General features: G+C 35.1%; 1 protein-coding gene across 7 annotated transcripts in view; it reads right to left on the bottom strand.

Moving 5' to 3' along the window:
• The window catches only part of CNTN5 (contactin 5), a 5719910-nt gene that overhangs the window by 5005552 nt on the left and 695380 nt on the right, over positions 1-18978 (bottom strand). The window lies entirely within an intron of this gene.

Below are 18978 nucleotides of genomic sequence, written 5' to 3'. Positions count from 1 at the left end.
CCCGTACATGGCAATAAAATTGCTGCACTGAGACTGCTCTTTCTTTGCTGATTCACCAACAGAATATGAAGCCTCTGGTGCTGCATTCTCCTGTAATTGTTAATGCCCCTAGGTAGGGAACAAGCTGAGTCTGTAAGATGGAAAGAAATAGGTGGAATCATGGGATGGAGTTGGTGACCAAATTGCTAGTAGAATCCAAAGATGAAATAGAAATGAATAGAAAGATGCCCATTTCTATTTAGTTATTTATTTTACATTTGTTGACCGGGCTGGTCCAGCTGGATATATTTCCTTTTTCAGTAGAGGCCCGAGGAGAAAAGCTCCACATATAAACAACCACCACCACACAAAAAATGTTTATAATAAACAATAAAGGTATTACAGTTTAAATTCTGGGAAGACTATGCGACACACTAAAATAATACATCATACACCTACAGATCATTTTACAGTATGAATATCTAGGGCAGCCCCAAGACATTATTAGAATACATTGAAATCCTTGGTTATTCTAGTTTACTCCAGACAGTTACTATTTCCAGAGGGTTAGACAGTAACAGTAGAAAAAGGAAGAGGTATAAAGAAAATGGCAGGAATACTACCTTCAGGGTACATTCATAGCCAAGTAGAAAAGATATCTAATTGGTGCCTAAGTAGTAGAGGTAACTTATAGGTGCTACTAATTCAGAGGAGTAGACAGGAAAGAGTGGAGGAAAGTAGGAAGTCAAGAGATGACAAAGAGAAATCCAGAGGATCAGTCTGGGTAACAGCAAGGGCATAGCCAGTGAGTTTTAAGGTGCTTCTTAAGACTTTGCTTAAAGAGAGGAAGGGATGGAAGTGAGGTAAGGTCAGATGGCAAGAGGTTCCATTGTTTTCCAATGGTATTTGAGAACAGTGAGTCACCAGTTAAGTTGTTAGACTTGGTGGTACTGGCTAGAAGTTTATTGGAGGAGCATAAGGAATTAAGATTCCTATAGGGTGCTATAAGGTTGTTGAGTATTGGTGTGTTGTTGGGTTGGTAAAAAATCTTATAAATGATGGTAAGTTGGGAAAGTATCAGAAGTTTTTTTAGTTCCAGCCAGTCTAGCTGGTGAAGGTTAAGACAGTGGTGAGTTCTATATGGGTTTCCAGTGGCAAATCTAGCAATACTATTATAAGAGTTGGCTAGTTTAGTAAGATTATTTTTTTTTTAGATTAGTGTATATGGGTGCTGCATACAGAAGAGTTGAAATTAGATGTGAGTGAGCAATAGTCATTCTGGCTGTTGGAGTTAACAAAGGTTTTATCCTATATAGGGAGCCCAGTTTTTTATTAACAGTTTTAATAGTGTTATCAATGTGATTGTCAAAGGTGAGGTTATTATCAATTGTAATTCCTAATAGTTTGGTGGAAGAGTTGGGGGATATAAGGGTGCCATTACTGGATTGAATGGAGAAATCTATGTGGGAGGACTTACTGTTTGTTGTAAACAGTAGTAGCTTGGTCTTTTTGGTGTTCAAAAGAAGGCACCATTTCAAGAACCATGCCTCTACTGTGTTGAAAGTTGCCTGGGTTAAAGATTGGAGTTCAGATATAGAGTTGACAGAGCATTTGATAGTAGAATTGTCAGCATATTGTATACAGGTGGTTTGAGGAATAGCTATTTGAAGGTCATTGATGAATAATGAGAAAAGAAGAGGACCAAGAATGCAGCCTTGAAGGACTCCCAGTGAGATAGGAAGATGAGATGATAGTTGATTCTCCCAAAGAACAGCTTGCTGTCTATTACTAAGGTAAGACTTGAACCAGAGAATTTCTTTAGCGTCAAGAGAGAGGGATGACAGAGTGTTTATGAGTAAGAGATGGTTAACCATATCAAAGGCTTTAGACAGGTCAAGGAAGAGTGCTGATGAGAGGGTGCTATTATTACTGTTATTATTAATGGTGGTGGTGAAGGATAGGAGAGCTGAGGTGGTACTATGAAAAGGCCTGAAGCCATGCTGACAGTTTGCTAGAATGTTATGTTGAAGTAAGTAGTTCATTAGCTGATGGTGAATACATTTTTCCATAATCTTGGCTAATGGAGAAAGGAGAGCTATAGGCCTGTAGTTAGAATCATCATTAGAGTTACCTCCTTTGTGTAAGGGAATAATGTGGGAGATTTTCCAGAGATCTGGAATGGTTCCTTCAGTTATGGTACAGTTTATCAGGATGGATATAGGATGGGCAACTACTTTAGCTGCTTGCTGTAGGTATTCAGATGGTAACTTATTGGCAGGGGGGGTGCAAGGCTTAAGTTTGTGGACAAGTTTTTGGATGTAAGAGTTAGGGATAGGTTGTAGTTGGAATGTTGGCCGAGTATGAGGTGAGGAGTTAGGTAGATAAGAGTTGTCTGTAGGTAGTTGATTGGCTAGAGTTTGTATGGTGTTTGTGAAGAAAGCATTAAAGGCATTGGCAGTTTGATGGGAGGTATTGTTTTCTGACCCTAGAGGGGAAGGAGTGCTAGAGTGGCCTGGACGAAGGAGGTTATTCACGCTTGCCCAGAATTTTTGAGGATTATTGTGGTGAATTTGCTGCAGCTTGCAATAATAGCTTTTTTTGTCAGAGAGAATAGCTTTTTTTGTAGCATTTCTCAACTGTCTAAAGGTTTGTTGATCTGGGGTATTTCTGGTTGCTCTCCCCTTAGCCCGGATTTATTTCTAAGTGATATTTTTTGTCTGGTATCTTTTGAGAGCCAGGGGGCAGGTTTGGATTTTGTTCTAATAGATCGCTTAGGTGAATGCCTGTCAAGGATTGTTAAGATGTTGTTATTGAAATATATAGCAGCTTCTTCAAGAAGGAGAGTTTTTAGAGGGTTCAAGTCACAGGCACTAAGTTCCATTTGAAATAATACAGACTGAAAGTTTTTCTTGGTTCGAGAAGTCCTATAGTTGGGGGCATTGGTAATGTCATTCTTTTGTCTAATGATGTAAGTAAGCATGTGATCACTTACATCATCAGGCAAGGTCCCTACTTTATAAGTATGCTCCTGTTTATTGATTAGTATCCAATCTAGTATAGTTTCTTTATTATTTGGTTTGTTAATTCTAGTGGTGGTGGAGATAGTTTGGTTAAAGCCATGCAGATTAATATGAGAAGAAGGATTATCTGTATTGATACTATTCCAGTCAGTATTGACATCTCCTAGAATAATAGTTTCTTTTTTACTTATTAGTAAAATAAAGATGATACATATCTAAGAAATCATCACCATCTTATAAGTACTTAAAAAAGGAATAGCTTTCAGACTCTCTTTTGTTTTTGTCTCATTTTCCAATTTGCATATACAAGTTTCTAGAAAGAAAATAGCAAATATGTTTTTTTTTTGCATCTGTCTTTCCTAAATTACAGAGGTCTAGTGATAATTGATTAAACAACTTGTATTTTTAGGCAGCTTGGGATTAGTAACATAGATTTTAGCAAATAGGTCTGCTCGGTTTAAATTTTAAGTTATTTGACTTCAACCACACTGAAATGAATTTTCAGAAGTTTATAGTATAGTCAGAATGGTAGCAAATAGTTTATGAGTATAGAAGATGGTAATAACTTTAACTTACCCCAATTCTCAGGCAGATATGACTTCTTTCTACGAACATTATACATGGCAAAGCTTCAGCTAAATATATGTATGCATGCTGACACACACACACACACACACACACACACACACATTGTCTCTTTCTCTCAGTCTTTCTATTTGCTCTCATCCCACTCATGAATAAAGTTGACTCATAGCTAATGCCATATCAACTACATGAACAACTGACCAGCTGAAGATCGGCCAATGTGAACGCATATCTGTGTGTGTGTGTGTGTGTGTGTGTGTGTGTGTGTGTGTGTGTGCGTGTGTGTGTGTGTGTGCGTGTGTGTGTGCGTGTGTGTGTGTGTGTGTGCGTGCGTGTGCGTGTGTGCGTGTGTGTGTGTGTGTGTGTGTGTGTGTGTGTGTGTGTGTGTGTGTGTGTGTGTGTGTGTGTGCGTGCGTGCGCGTGCGTGCGTGTGTGTGTGTGTGTGTGTGTGTGTGTGTGTGTGTGTGCGTGCGTGTGTGTGTGTGTGTGTGTGTGTGTGCGTGCGTGTGTGTGTGTGTGTGTGTGTGTGTGTGTGTGTGTGTGTGTGTGTGTGTGTGTGTGTGTATGTCCATGAGTGTTTAGGTTTTTGTGTGTGTGTGTATATGCATGTGTATATGCATATGCATGCAGAAGTATAAATTGCAAATAGTTAAAATAAAAAAAAATGAGAAAATTAATTTTAATTATATCATTTTATAACTAAGAGGAAAAATGAGAAAAAATTACATTATATCTGATGCATCCTTGGAGTCTTGGAAATAAAGCAACTAATGAAAAGAAGAAAATTAATTATCATCTAATAATCAGTATTTGACTTCATTTTATACAGTGCTTGAGCAAAATTAACATAACTTCCAAACAGTAAGAAAGGAAATTAAGATTGCACAGAGTGCTTTAGGTTATTCTACTGTTGCTGCATATAATGTACTACTAAAAAGGTGTAATATTCCTGAAAACACTGAATCTTTATTTAATTGCTCTGCCCTTTAGGTATCTACAGCACGTATGAATCTCTGAATCAGGTTTTCTCTGTATAGACTTTAAATTAGCAAAGCAATGTTTTATGCAATACATCCAGCATGCAACTTATCTTATACACTGTAGACAAGCACAGAGCTTTTGCATTTTATAGAATATAAAAATATACTTGTTTAAATTGTAACTCTGTTGTATTTTCAGTTTCAGAAAATACAATGCGTCATTGCTTTTGCACTGAAATTTTGCAGCTTGATTATTCTAGTTGAAATGCAAGCTGTGCCATCAGTCATTTTTGTTTGTTGTGGTATAACATCATTATTTTTCTATACTTCTATGTAAAAGGAAGAGCTGCATAACAATCCGCTGCTTTTGCCTTTTCAGAATGATCAGTTAATATTTTAAAATTAACAAAATAATGTATTGGATAGTTTCATAAGCTCATTAAGAAAGCTCAATCATCTAAAGACACAAAGGTACAGACACATACACACACACACACACACACACACACACACACACACACACACACACACACACACACACACACACACACACACACACACACACACACACACACACACACACACACACACATATGCTTTCCAATCACATTTCAAACCTATCCTAGAAAAAAAAAAGCAAAAACTACAATAACACAAAATGTAGTAGAACTGCAGACTGTAGTGAAAGTGAAATAAATTATAAACATTATAGCTGGTTTAACTAGTGAGACATGTTCCCTAAAGACACTAGATGAAGAGTGACACCTAAAGATGCAAAAGGTTATATAGGTGCTGTAGCTGTGTAAGGAAAAAATACAGACACAACTTGCTATTTTACTGCAGAAAACAAAGGTGACAGAAGGAGGAGAATGGTTTTTAATTAGAAAGAATATCACAATTTAGAATAGGCCAGTACCACATGACTAACACCCCAGAGGAGCCCAAGAGAACCAGTGGTAAGAATATATTCAATTCAAACTTCTCAAAGTGTCAGAAGAATAAAATGTGCAATTTTACAGGATACACTTTAAGCCATACCAAGCAGGTGAAATCCATGCCCAGAAATGGCATGTGGTCTACATTCTTGCAAAATCAAACAATGGATTTTAGAATAAACTGGAATTAAATGTATCATAAAAGAGTAAAAAATAAACAAAGTATAGTGAAATTTTTATTACATTGTCTGGCTGAAAGAAATGGTCTTGCAATAGACAGATATGAAGCCATGTCAGCAAGAGCTGAGGCACGGATATTAAGCAGAAGTTGTAATGTCTGGAAAGATCTACAGGAGGTAATTAATTCCACTGATGAGCCCTTATACTAGATTTCAGAGCTGATGCTGAATATCAGGATAGAAGACCATGTGGAAGATGAATAATCTAACATGTTTCAGTTCATAGATCTCCAAGAGTGCTGCTGCATCTTGGCAAGCAAGATGCTCTACCCTGCTAAATTCCCAGCTAGAAAGAAAAGGATAACTTATATATGTGGAGATAAATCAAAAGCTATAAGACATTGTTTCTGAGGAGAAATAACTTGACGGGAACAGAAAAATTCTTAAATGCAGTGCCAGGTTAGCCTCTTGGGCAGCACAAGGGACTTAACTAAAAGGACAGAATATGAATACAGCCTAAACAATCACATGAAAAATAATGGTAACATTATTATGCAATGGTGAACAACAGCTTAAATGCTAATTGTTGACTATCTTCCAACTGAAAAAAATATCCTGTGGTTAGTGTAATTATCAATGGCACATCTATTCATCTAAAAGTGATCATTGTACTGTTTTATACGTGACTGTTCCTACATTTTATTGAACACAGTGTTGCATTGGCAGCTTTTTAATAAGCTGATTGAAACTACTTAAAAAGGTACTAAGATTTTTATTGAAAAAAAAACTCATTGGTTTTCAATACTTACCTTTAGAAACTGTCATTGTGTTTCATTTCTTATGGCTTACTTGTGGTGATGTGTGTTTGGTTTACAAATGAATGAACTTCCGATTCAGATCTATTTCAAATAATTTGCTCTAATTGACAGGGGCAGTCTTTGAGCATTTAATTTGTACAGTCCTATATCATAACTGTAAATTTAACTGGGATAGTGACACATCAACAATATTTTTTTTAATGTGGGTAAGCCTGGGTAGGCCAGAAATGGCAATTGGACAATAGTGTAGTAACTACCTATGAAAGACAATTATCTAGAATAAAATTTTAGTCTGTTAGGGGAGCTAACACTAGATGTGGGAACTGAATTCTAAAAATAACTATATATAAAAAAGATAAAATCATGGCAGGTAAAATTCTCTAAGATTACAGAATAAGCCCCATCTTACAATAAAAAATATTATTAAAAATGAGTTTGTGATAAATATTTGTAATTGCTTTACAGCTAATGTTTAATTTAAAACATCAGTGGTTTATAAATGGAGGTTCCAATTAAGAAAGCAATCATACTGCACTAGTAAAATGTTGCAAAAGGTTTTGGAGTGATATGCTGAAAAAACACAGAAAAAGTCATCAGGACTGTCATATATGCATTAAGTCTTTCTATTTATATATATATATATATATATATATAGAGAGAGAGAGAGAGAGAGAAACTCAGTTGTGAAGTCTTTTTTTTATTTAGATAATTAGCTTTGCAAAATTGGAACAGTTCAGAAAATACTTAAGAAATGTTATCAAGTGTTAATAGGCAAATTTCTATTGAAATCAGTTACAAATGAATTTTCAAATAGTACATCTTATCTCACAATAAAATAAGGCAGAAAGATCTAAGTTAAAGACAGAAGATGTGAGGAATAAAGCAGATGATATTACTGATATATATATATATATATATATATATATATATATATATATATATATATATATATATATATATATATATATATATGTAGGCAGGTAGAAAGCTGTACTGCCCTGTCCTGATCTGTTCATTCCACCTATGCCAGAATGATATGGCTCTTTTGCTCTATGGGATTAAGGGATGAGGAGACTTTATTACAAAAAATAAAAAATAAATAAATATAAATAAATGACATAACATGGGAGGAACCAACACTTGAAATTAATTAAATAAATATGGTGTATTTGGTAAGTGAATGAAGATTAAGGAAATAATATTAGAATATTTGATGAAACAGGAATTTATATTGTCAAATTGCCAAACAAAAATCTTTAAAATCATCAATCAAAACAGAGTAGGGTGGAGCATAATGGAAGTGTTTTTGTTTTGCCATGAAATTTTGCTGGGCTAAAGAGTAAGTTAAATGCTTTGGACTTTGCAGAATTTATAAAACAGTTATATATAATTGACTTTCAAAAAACATGGATAGTAGAAAATGTACAAAAGCAGTGCAGAACTATGAAAGCTACAAAACAGTAGCAAATAAATAAATATAAATATAAAACATAAACAGAAAAATTGGGGTAGAAGACTGAGGGCTAGTAACTTTATTATTAGACACCATCAATGAGTCAATCACAAAAGAAGATTTGTGAAATTATAGATAAAATAGTAAATGACCTTTTGTTAGCGAGTTACAATTTTAGAATAGAATGCAATTTTAGCACCATAAAAGCATAATACCAAAGTTTTTCCAATGATACAGAAAAGCAGAAAACTAGAAAATCTGTTAAAAAAAAACAAAGCAGAACAGAACAATAATTATTTCAAATAAGTGAGAGATGGTTTACAAACCTATCATGAATTCAAAAGTGATCACTTTCCTCTAGTAAGAATATAACCACCAAGGAAAGGGAAAAAAAACACACCTAGATGTGAAATAAGGGGCCAAAAATTAAAAAAAGACATTTTAGTATAGTATGCAGAAGTTGGTAGGGATAGTGAGACTATAAAAAAGGTAAACATGTAGGAAAGTAATAAATGAAGGCAAACTACTAAAGAAAACACCCCCCATAAATAAATAAATAAAGAAGGGAGATGACATGTCCTGAAATACGTGATGCAAGAAATGAAAACTGGATACATATTCTTGAAATTGAAATGATAAGACAAGGACATAGAATATATGAAAAACATTATAACAATTCATTAAAAAAGAAAATGCTGTTTCTCTAAAAAGAAATGGGAGGATATTTTAGGAACAGTTAAACCACATGGCAATCAGACAATGATTCTACAACTGGGACTAGAACTGGTATATTAAACAGGAGGTTAGGCTCAGTTTTTCAAAAAAAGTTAGTTAGCAAGGAAGAACATAGACAATCAGTCAAAATACAGTTACTTGGAATATGAGATAACCTCAAGAAGTTAAAAAAAATCAGAACTACTTGGTCACTTGAAGAGAAAAGTAAGCTCTAAGACTATATGAAATAATGAAGCTTATAAACCATTGTGTACATTGCAGATGTATAAAATAAGTAACTTTCCAATATTTGTAGAAAAAATAAAAATGTTCCCAATATATTAAAAAGGATACAGAAAAAGTAAAAAAAATCAGTTCTATTCAGCTTATCATTATTTTGTTATGCATCCACTAAAGATCACTGGCATGCACTCCCTCAATGAGCCACATAATGAGGATCACTGACATGCACTCCCTCAATGAGACACGTAATGAGGATCACTGACATGCACTCCCTCAATGAGACACGTAATGAGGATCACTGACATGCACTCCCTCAATGAGCCACGTAATGAATATTGCTGTTCAAATTTTACATTTCTGTCAGGACAAGATCAGTGTTAGGCAGGATTCCAAAAGGGTCTGTCATGATGGAGGTTATAACTTCTTCCCTGAACACAGATATCTTGTGCTTGACAAACATGTAGAGCAAAGTTCACCACCCTTCCCTCCAAGCCCCAAGGATGAGGTGGTAGTTGAAGCTGTGTCATTCTGTCAAAAAGCAGTAAGCAATGCTGTCAGGAGTAGGGATGTGTGTTCATCTTCATGTGTGGATAGTGTTGAATTACCACACTGTAAAAAAAAAAACTGCAATACAGTTACTGCAGGAATCAGGGAGAGTATATGTTTCCCATTGACGTACCTTAATAATTTTAAACATTACTCATTGGGGACAGTCAGTCAAAGTTAGTAGTCAAGGGCATGGCATACATGGCAGCTAGGTAATATAAATATTCTCTAGTGAGAACTGTGTGAGCTATAACAATGCTGTGCCTTTTATGATTTCATAGTCACACAGAATCAAAGCCATTCTATGCCTAGAATTATTCAAAATGTCCCTAAGGTTGCTTTATACTTCTGGTCTGAGTGTCGTAAATTGTGATTTTCTGGGCTTTCGCTACTCAGTGTGGACTGCAACAAGTCAGTATTGCCAGACAATATACCATCAGACTTCCTCTTCTTCAGAAAGTGTTTCTGGAAAACCTGAACTTCTATCAATGCTTAAAGTGATTTCAGTAGCAGTTAAATATTGTCCCTGATTTTCACACTATGTCTTCCCATTAATTTGGCTTTTGTCAAAGTTTCTTGTTTAAGTAAAATGACGTGTAAGGAAACCAGACCCTGCATTATGGAAAGTCACTTTTTCACAGCTCTGAGGTTGAATCTTCTTCATCAACAGTGAGACACTGAATATAGTGTGCATCAGAGAGTACTGCAGCACTTCATCATTTAACAAGTATGTTTTTGATTCAGGTTGGACATGGACACTGCAACAGCATAAGGCAATGCCAGGGACAGTATGGTGGCAATGAGAGTCAATCCACCACTAAAGGATTCATGGGGTGCATGTCTACAGTGGCTTACACATCCATACTTATGCAACTCCCTGAATTCCTCTGCTTTCTTTAATAGATCATTTTTTCACCTTTTGTTCCCCATGACATCTCCTCTCATGCATTATCTCCTCCTCAACCTCCACAGAGACTTTCTCTTCCCTCCTCATCATCCATGACAGTGCCTCATCCTCCCATTCAGCAATTCATTTTGCCATTTAGTGATTTGGTGACCGAACTACCTCAGTCAGTGGCAGTCTGACATTCATAGCGCAGACTATGATACTAAGTCAAGAACTGCAAAATGAAATAAAGAAAATTGGTTTATCTAATTTGCGATTTGTATATATTGAAAGAAATTCATCCCAAATACTTTTTTTTTATATTGAGGAAATTTTTGATAACTTGAATAGGAAAAAAACGAAAATCATGGTATCAATAAAAATTGCACATTAGAAGTATTTATCAAGCTATGGTAGAGAATGACAGCAAACATAATTAGTGAGACAATTTTCTTGTAAAATGCATCATCTAAAACAATGATAAGTCTATCCAGGGAGAAAACTGGCATGCTAACAATAAGGGCAGAATCACTTCTGTTTATATGACTTTCAAGTGGTCTGTTAATTCCAATGCTAAGATTCTCAGCACTACAAACACATTTATTAGAGTTGGAGAAAAGTCCTAACATTTGACCTTATACAGTAGCAAGAATAAAAACTATGGTATTTGGATAAATAAATCAAATATTGAGACTGTCCATGTTTATTTTCTTAGGTCTAATACATACATACGTATATACATATTTATGTCTGTATATATATATATATATATATATATATATATATATATATATATATGTGTGTGTGTGTGTGTGTGTGCATGTGTGTGTGTGTGTGTGTGTGTCTATAAATACAAACACACACACACACGCACACATTCACACACACACACATATCTATATATCTATCTATATATATATATATATATATATATATATATATATATATATATAAATATATATTACATGTATTTTATATATATATATATATATATATATATATATATAGAGAGAGAGAGAGAGAGAGATTGGAGTGTATATGGAATAAACATTAATTACTGGAAATAAAAACAAAAATTGTTGTATACGTTTTGTTTCATTTTGACAACAAATATAGAAATTATCACATCACACCACTTTTTTCTATAAATTAGGCCAAAGAGTAAATTTAGCAAGATGGGGATTTGAAAATCATAATCAACTAAGGAAAACATTATTAAAAAAAAGCTGATGAACTAGTGAGATTTTAACAACTGTCTTTCATGTTGTATTTTAAGTAGATGTGAAAGGATGTCTAACAAAGGGACAATCATGGATATGAGAATATTTAGAAATTAAATATTTAAATGTGTAATGAAGAATATAGAGTGAGATCAAAATCTCAAAAAAAACTCATACCAATATCTCATGTGGCTGTATGATATGGTGAACTATTTTGGTACAATATTTGGGTATGAAATTAAACATCCTAAAATGAAGACAGTACTCCAAAATGTTTTTCTTTCTCATGAGATGAAATTTACTTCCCATTTCACAGGTATACAACCACTGTTTAACAACCTTGGGTTAGTAGTTCTGAAAGTGTGTAAAACTGTTTAAGAGACATGTGAATCAGTTTTGACCAAGAATAGTAATTTCCTAGCAATGTGGGAAATTCAGTTACTTGATTTGCACAAAAGATGCAAACACTTCCAATGCTTATATTGCATTACCTTTATACAATTCTCATGCATCCCAGTAATACTTCTGAAGGGCAATCTTTATAGCAATATAAAATATGCTTACATCATTCATTTAGAGAAGAAAAAAGACAAGAGTACTTTGTATTGGGCTGATGACTGAAATGTAGACTTCCAGATTTTACCTTGTATTGCAGGCTGTACTGATTAGACTAGTCTTCTTAAGTGAAGTGTCTAGTTACACTTCCTGATGGAAACAAAATGCTTCAGAACATCAGTTTAAAGGATGACTTCCAGTGTTATAGTGCATTATGACAGAGGCAAAACTGAATAGGTCAAGTTGTTGCCTGAGGCAGTATTAACATTGTGGACTTTATTTGGATGGAATCTCTTATAGATTTGGCCTTGTAAACAGTCTGTAAATCAAGCCTACTAGATGAGGGTTTAACCAAAGTGCCTCCCAAATCTTGTGTAGAGATCAGTGCTTACAGCTGATGGGGCAAAATCATGGAATGAATGATAAATGTATCGATTTTTTTCAGATGATAACTAAAATGAAGGCTACATGTTCTGACCCATATCCTCAGAAGGCCACTTCCTATGGATTTGCTTTGTCACTGAGGAAGCAAGTAGCAGTTTGGCTCCACAAAACCAAAATGATAAATAGTGAAATGAAGAAACTTAAGAGTAACCTAATAGAAGCCCTGTTTGGATTTGTGGAGGAACAGCTCCATATTCAGACTGAATACCTGGATGCACAGGTGACCTACAATGGCAGCCAATTTTTAATATTTGGCTGGAAATGTCTTCATAATGTTTCATATAGTGGCAGCAAGCTACAGAATATTATTTTAGAGAGTGCTGTGGGCGCTGGAAGTGTAATGCTCTGGAGGGAGGTGAAAGGATGCATATATTGTGGAAACCAAAAATGAAGCATTTCTAAAGTGATTTACTAGAAGTATTTGAATATTGCTAGCCCTAGAAAATGAATATAGATGCCCTGCCTTTCCTTTTGGGATATTATGAAGGGAGAAAACTAAACATTATTTGTCCTATGCCTTACATACGTCTTGTAGCTAAAAACACGATTGCCAGGAACTGGACATCACCCTAGCATGGCTATATTACAGAAAATGTAAAGTCTTATTATTGAAAAATATATAGCAGTTGAGACCTTGGTAGCTGATAAAGGTATGCCATAAGATACTATTAAGATTACATGAGTCAGGCTTAAAGGTCCTATATGAAGGGACTACCTACTTTGCTTCCTGATATGATAACTTACTTGTATGAGCAATTTGGTTTGGGAGTATTATTCCATTAAAGATGGTTGTGAATGAATGACTTTAACTGAAATAAGCATATTTCACATTAGGACATTTGACAAAGAGGGGTGACTTGTTTCTTCAGTAAAAATCAAATATCGCTGACATACCTCTTAACTTCTTAGAGCAAGAAATCTAGACAAGGCTAGAAATAATGGGAGGACAAAAGGCCAAATATAGGGACACTTTTTAAATATTGTTCTTGCAAACTTAGAAAGTTAGTAGAATTACAGGTTTGCATTATCATGAATTTTCTGAAGGGTATGTTGTTTGTCTTTCGGCTTTTTCCCGGTAAGGGGTCGCTACAGCGGAACTCCTGTCCATTACTGCTTGGCAGTAGATTTGTATGAAACACCGAAGTGCCAGCTCGAAGCCCAACCTTCAACGAAGGCGCGCCCATTTACGCACGCATGTCTTTTGAGCACTACCCAACCACGGGGAGGACATGCAGACTCCACAGAGAAGGCACTCCCAAGCCATGCCGAGAATCAAATGGGAGAACCTCTTGCGGTGAGGTAACAACGCAACCATCATACCACCGCGGCATTGAATTTTCTGAAGGGTATAAAGTTTGAAATTCAAATGCCTGTCATTATTTTCTGACTTCAGACCTCAATGATTTGACAGTAATCTGACAGAACACCACAATTTTATGAGAAACAGACCAAAAATGAGGCAAATTCTGGACATTCTGCAAAAATCTATAGAGTTAAGAGGTATAATTGCTGAGGGTGTACGATATAGCAAGTCAGCTGTTATGTTTTGTGCAAGTATCTCTTTTAGGCTTTTTTATGCTTCCATGTACAGCATCTTTCATATACACTAGCTTGGGGCTTAGGCTGCTAATGCTGAAAGTGCTTTCTACTCTATCATGATGGCATTATGGAAAAGTGATAGACGGAAATTGAGCAGCGGCTGGTCTTTTCTTTTTTTTATGAATTAATCTAAAGATGACTGGATTGCATGTGAATGTTTTCTTTCTGTTAATTAATAAAAAACTCCAATAGGGGAAACAACCAGACGCCATGCTTTTATTTTTGAGTGTTGCTTTTACAAATTTTATCATGAAGTAGGTCATCTCACTTTGTGAGATTCATGTGCCATCTGTTTCATGCATATCCTGTCATTCATGTTGATTTGTCATTGCTAATGCCTGATGGAAAAGCTCCTCCTGGGAACTTCTCCTCTGCTTGTATCAATTTTCAGCTTATATATCATGAAATGTACCCAGCAATTCAATCAGAATATCACCGCTGACTTCTGCATTAAAAATATGCATTATTTTGGTCCGGATGCCCTCTCAGCATGCTCAGTCTCTGAGGGCTCATTTTAGGGTTCACATGCTTTGGGAACGCTTAGGCCACAGAACAAATTCTCAAATGTCTCTGTAGTTTATTTCATCTTACCACAAAAAAGACAGGTTATTTTAAGTCATAAAATTAACATACATAATGTAAAGCCAGGAATTACTTATGTGTACGTGTGCATGCTCATGTGTATGTATATATGTGCAAGTGCATATATGTATTTGTGCATGCATTTTAGAAGAAAAGTGAAAAAAATACTGTTCTATTTTATTTCTAAACTGGTGTAGGTGGTAGTTTATCAGTTGAGAACTTGAGACTGCAAACCTATCACGTCAAAGTCAACAAACTTTTAAAACTTGTATTGGTTGCAGCCAACCTCATTTTCTAGAAGCATTGTGCTGAGCTGAGAGTAATCATGTAAACTCCCTAGGTACAGGCACATCAGTGAGCTCAAACGATTAATATTTGATAAAATGTTGGGACTTGAAGCTCCAGGAAGATTAAATATCCCTGATAAAAGATTATAGCCTTGGGAAGATTAAATATTCTTGATAAAGGAAGGAAGCTTGAATTCTATGCCTCAGGGTTTCTCATTTCATAAGAAATATATTGCTTGTATAATACCTTTACACTCATGACACCATCAAATCAAACAAATTACTACAAGGATAAAGCATTTCTGAGCAGTCAACCTCTTCATGACTACAGTTCGGCCCCCTTTCTGTGAGCTAATATAAAATTTACTATTAAATTAACCATGTTTCATTCAGTCCTGCGTTTCATTTATACACTATGGTTATGTGTTATGGCTTTTCTCATTATACAGAATTTGATGTCTATGTTGACATCAGACATGCTCATTTCTCTCTCTCTCTCTAAATATATATATATATATATATATATATATACATGTATGATGTATGTATGTATGTATCTATATATATGTGTGTGTATGTGTGCGCGCCCATTAGAAAGAAACAACAAGAAAGTGGGAGGGAGTGAGGGAGAGAGAGAGAGATAATATGGCTGTATTATGAAGTTAAAAGCAAATAAACTGTAATTCCCAGACTATCAAAAAGGAGAGGTGAAATTAAGAAAATAAAATGTGTGAGCACGCCAGTATCAGAACAAACTCAGGGGTTTTAGTTAAATGTTAATCACTTTTTTTTCTCTTATATCAGACTTTCACAGACCATTTTATTGGTGTGTTACTCAAACCTATACATATCTATCAGTACCAAATCTTGAAAAAAGACGTCAGCATATACTAAATATAAACAGGCCAATATATTTCAAATAAAGCAAACTGATTATAAGAGTGTGAACAGCCAATAGGAAGTCAGTTGTCAGTTTCAACATTGCAAACAGAATTTTCTTTGGTTATCCAACAGATGAAGAGAGAAGAGCAATGTAGCCAATCCACGAACAAACAACAGGAATTGACAAATTAAGAAGCCGCAAGGAGACATGTCAACTAAGGTATCTGATCTATGGTTCTACTTGTGGTGGAGGACCAAGGACTGAAGATTGGAAATTAAGTGAGGTAATCGAGCCATCAGTGCAGTGGAGATGCCAAAGAGTACTGCCATCATTCTGGAGAGTTGGGGGTTGTGGCTGAATTCAGTGAGCCACCAACCCCTTCTCACTACAGCACTGCTTGTTTCTTTGCTATTTCTACAACACTAGGCATTACTTGGTACTTCATCTTCAAAAACAAATCACTCCACTTCAACATCCTACTCTTTCTCCTTTAGATATACAAAAGTTGGGTCATGGATTTGGTTAAATGGCCCTTGCCAGGTGGATCTCTCTCTTCCTCTTCATCTGCTAGTACATAACCACTCCCTGCCACCACAGGTGGTTGCTGGATTGGCTGTATTGCTTTGATCTTTCAAAATAATGTTTCTGTTGTGATACTAGAACATATAGTGGACTTCCTATTGGTTCACCCTGCTTTTTCATTGCTTGTTACCCACCCTGTTATCTTTGAGTGATGCCTGATTGACTGCCTTTCTCTTGTCTCTGATTATTGGCTAATCCAGTATTAGGTTTCTGTTAGTGAAGTATAAAATCGCAGCTGACTTATTGTTGTCTGTTGACATATTTAGTTGTAAACTAATACATCTAAAATATATTGAATAACTAAAGCGTAGCAGAGCTAATAAAATAAAGCCAGATAAATCCGTAGTACAGCAACATTGACTTTATTCGCAGTACTGACTAAGCGCTTTCACCCATATAGGGCATCATCAGAGTCAGTTAAATAGCACAACATATAATTTAAATACAAAATTCAAAGTCACATAAACCAATCAGTAGTCATACTTAATAATTCATTTTAATTGACTTTCATGTTAACCCTTCACTATCTATTGGGTTAAAATTGTTTGAAACTTCTTACAATAAAAGCCAATTGTTAGCATAACTAATGTAATTTACATTTCATAAATAAAAACAGTATTTCCTACCTTAAATTCAACTCATCAAGATAAATGTGAAAATAAAATTGATAATCCTGGTAACAAAATTAAAAATACAAAATAATAACAATAATGATGCCTGTGTCTAAATGTAAAAGTAATTAATATTCGTATATATATATATATATATATATATATATATATATATATGTATGTATGTCTGACCAAAGACCAATCACTAACCAATTGAATATCAAAGTAAAATAAATAATAAGAAAATGAATACATTAAATATCTGTGTATAAAATCTATTTCTATATAAACACTGATTTGTATTTCAAAATACAAACTAAGGATAAAGTGTCATTAAGGCCTGGCAGTGTACTGGCATCTAGCCGCAACTGCCACAGACATTCCTTAACTTCTAGTCGTGTTTTATAATCACCACCAAAATCACTTTTAAATAGTCAGTCAATAACAAAAAATATAACTTTCTTAAAATTAGTGCATTCTTTACTGTGGTTAAATAATGCATTGGTAGACTTTTGTTTTTGATGTCCCTGTTGTGTTCAAGGATTCTCTGTCTCAGCTTCCTCGTAGTCATACCTATGTAGAATGCAGGGCAAGATAAACTGGTTGCCACATATACCACCATGCTTGTATTTCAATTGCAATAACCAGGGCTCTTTAGTGACCTCTTGTAACTACTCACTTGAACATAAGGACCATCATTAATGTATTTGCAAATTCTACACATGCCACACTTGGCCATCCAAGCTGGCCTTTGGCCTGTTACCCTGGATGGTCTTTCACGAACCTCCTTTAAGATTGAACCCCTACTGTTAATAAATTTAGGGCCATCTCCAAGTATATCTTTCAAGTCATGTGGAAACACGCTATCCCATACTAGCTGAATAGTATTCTTAACCATATTTGCTGTCAAATTATATTCAACCACCATAGCATCACTAAATTCAGGTCCTACTTGTTCATTACCCTTTATGTTGATGTTGTTTCTTCCTTCATCAAGTAAAATAGGTCCAAAATCTCTCTCTCTTCTGCCTATTATTTCCTGTTTAATGGAGTGTAACAACTCCATTGGATATCCTCATTGGACAAACAAATCAATTAAATTATCTAACTCTGCCAGGAATCTGCCTTTTTCACTAACTATATGCGAAATACATATCACCTGGCCTTTCACCACATTCCTTTTCAGATATTGGGGTTGGCAACTCTCATAATGGAGAAATGAATTGCTATATGTCTTTTTCCTAAATATATTGGAATGTATAACCCCATCTGACCTATAGAGCTGTATATCCAAAACATTGATAGTGTCTCTATCAGCCTTACTGGTAAATTTCAGAAAAGTGGTGGTTTGGTTGAGGTATAAAAGAAAATCATCAAGCTCATCTCGGGTGCCCTTCCATAGAAAAAATATATCGTCCATAAACCTGATATATATAATCATATTCGACTAAAACCTAGATGTCAAAACAAATTGTTCCTCCCACTCTGCCAAAACCAAGTTGGCATAAATGGGAGTGCATCTGGCACGCATAGCTACTCCAGTAGATTGCTTGTAAAACTCACCCTCAAAATTGATGTAATTATTATCCAATACCATTTCCATAAGGTCAACAAGAAGGCTTCTCTTGATGATTTTCTTTTATACCTCAACCAAACCACCACTTTTCTGAAATTTACCAGTAAGGCTGATAGAAACACTATACATTTTTTGGATATACAGCTCTATAGGTCACATGGGGTTATACATTCCAATATATTTAGGAAAAAGACACATAGCAATTCATTTCTCCATTATGAGAGTTGCCACCCCCAATATGTGAAAAGGAATGTGGTGAAAGGCCAGATGATATGCATTTCACGTATAGTTAGTGAAAAAG

Source organism: Protopterus annectens, chromosome 5.part0 (assembly GCF_019279795.1).
Source record: "Protopterus annectens isolate FY-2018-M chromosome 5.part0, PAN1.0, whole genome shotgun sequence".
NCBI classification, from domain to species: Eukaryota; Metazoa; Chordata; order Ceratodontiformes; family Protopteridae; genus Protopterus; species Protopterus annectens.
This window is presented reverse-complemented; position numbering and strand designations above follow the sequence as displayed.